A 2204-nucleotide genomic window follows, 5' to 3' on the forward strand; every position below is an offset into this window, starting at 1 on the left:
TGTCATTTGCATGCTAAGTGTGAAGCTTTGTAATGATACATGTGTATGGTGCTTTTGATGTTGTGAATGGAAGTAGTGGAAAAGTAAAAGAAAATTTATGTAGAAATGTGGTATATGTGGATTTGTAGGATGTTATAAATATATGTGAAGCCATGCTAGATTAGGAAGAATTCGGTCAAGTGTTCATGAGATGAAATGTTGTGTTTAGGTGAATTAAAGATGATAGTATAGTTGATATCATGTATATATGTATGCATATTCGGCCATCAAATTAAGAGCATAGGTGATGTTGAGTCTAAGCTTTGTACATTCGGCCATATATATATATGCATGTGTGATTGAATTATTGATAGTAGGGCGATAGCGTATGGTTATTAGTCGAATAGCTCAAAAACATATGGTAGGAAGATAAGAATTAGTCATGTATCTCCTATGATATGAAATCATTAATATTTTGATATAAATATTTAGCAAGACGGTTAAACTAGTTAATTTGTTGATTAAGCTCAAGAAGTTAAAGGAGGAGAATCAAGCAAAGGCAAAGGAAAGGACATCGAGTAGCCGAGTTAGAACCGTTTTACCCAACACAAGGTAAGTTATTAAGCATATATTTTGTATTGATATAAATAATCATAATACCTATGTACTTATGCCGAATGGAATGATATATAAATGCATGAAGTGACAAAATTTATCGAGTGTAAAAAAAAAGAAGTGAGATGAATTGAGTTGCTGATTTTGGCACTAAGTGTGCAGGTATAAACGTTTACTATAATGAGATTGGCACTAAGTGTGCGAGTTTAATTGTATAGTACTGTGCGAGTTTGAATTGTATAGCACTAAGTGTGTGGGTTTGAATATTAAGCACTAAGTGTACGGACTTCTCAGATATTTTCGAATAATCATTAACGTTAAGTGTGCGACTTTATCGAGTAGATGTTATGCTTATATTTGGGCCGAGCTTGGTAAGTCTTGAACCTATGTGGTGATTATATTTGAAGTAGGAACATAATATTATTGTGGAGTAGATGAAATGCTATTATTAGTATAATTTAAATGAAGATAAAATGATGTGTGGAGATGAATCAAATATCATATCGAATATCATACGAGATGTCAATGGAGGCTTGGCTAGTTGAGAGCATGTAATCATAAATGTGCGTGAAATTATGGCATAGTCGGTATGGATGGAGTACCTAATCTTGCATTATTTGATCTTTTATGATGTTTTATAGATGGACAGTAGTGTAATGCTTATGACTTACTGAGTTATATACTCATTCGGTGTGTTTATTTGTCACTTGTTTAGGTTCCTTTGATTCATTTTTGTGTGCTCGGGACCATCGTCGAAGTCATCACACCAGCTTGCAACTTTTTGGTATCTTCTTCCTAGTTGGTCTAAGAGAACATTTCGGCATGTATAGGCTATTATGTTTTGTTTGAACTTTGGTATGTAAAACTTTGGATAGCCATGCGAAAATGGCTTATATACGTTTTGAGCATAATGTTATAGTCATCTTGAATGTATATGTTGTAACACCCCTTACCCGTTACCGTCGCCGGAACAGGATACAAGGTATTACCAGAACATAACACATACCATTAAACATAACCGAGATATAAATATGTCATCCAATTTGATAGTGCATCGTATAACATATGTCTTGAACAATATTAGCCAACTTTAATGGCTTGTACAAAGTAGCTGGTCGAGTACTGTAACTAATATTTTAAACCTAGACAAATATGACACGTAACAAAATAATTAAGCCTATTATACATGCCATAATTCAAAACGTTTAGTTCAAATACCCTAAAGTATGATAGTGCGGGTAGATCTTCACGATCCTTAACTCCTGAGCAAGCTGGAGGACACTATAAGACAAAATAGAGAAAACAAAGTAAGCTTATAGCTTAGTAAGTAAGTATGTAAATACTAATTAAAGAATCTAACATGTTTACACAACAATTCAAGTATATCTACTTTAACTTAACTATTCATTCCACTTTGATTAAGCTATCTCTGCTGCATCATATTCACTACATAAATCATAACTCGAGTTACAAAACTCGAAATTCAAATCCGTAAAATTTCCCTGAATCTAGACTCATAAAGCTTCTTGCTAATTTTTTTTCTATAATTTTTGGTTCAGCCAATTAGTACAATTTATTAGTTAAAGTTTCCCCTGTTACACAGCTTGACT

At 33.1% G+C, this 2204-nt stretch overlaps 1 long non-coding RNA gene across 1 annotated transcript; it reads left to right on the forward strand.

Moving 5' to 3' along the window:
• The first annotated feature begins 433 nt into the window (after positions 1 to 433).
• Positions 434 to 1529, forward strand: LOC128296383 (uncharacterized). The gene is made up of 2 exons (XR_008286999.1): positions 434 to 591; positions 1310 to 1529. It is a non-coding gene; the product is annotated as an uncharacterized LOC128296383 (long non-coding RNA).
• Positions 1530 to 2204: the final 675 nt, after the last annotated feature.

This window comes from Gossypium arboreum, chromosome 8 (assembly GCF_025698485.1).
Source record: "Gossypium arboreum isolate Shixiya-1 chromosome 8, ASM2569848v2, whole genome shotgun sequence".
Lineage (NCBI taxonomy): Eukaryota > Viridiplantae > Streptophyta > Magnoliopsida > Malvales > Malvaceae > Gossypium > Gossypium arboreum.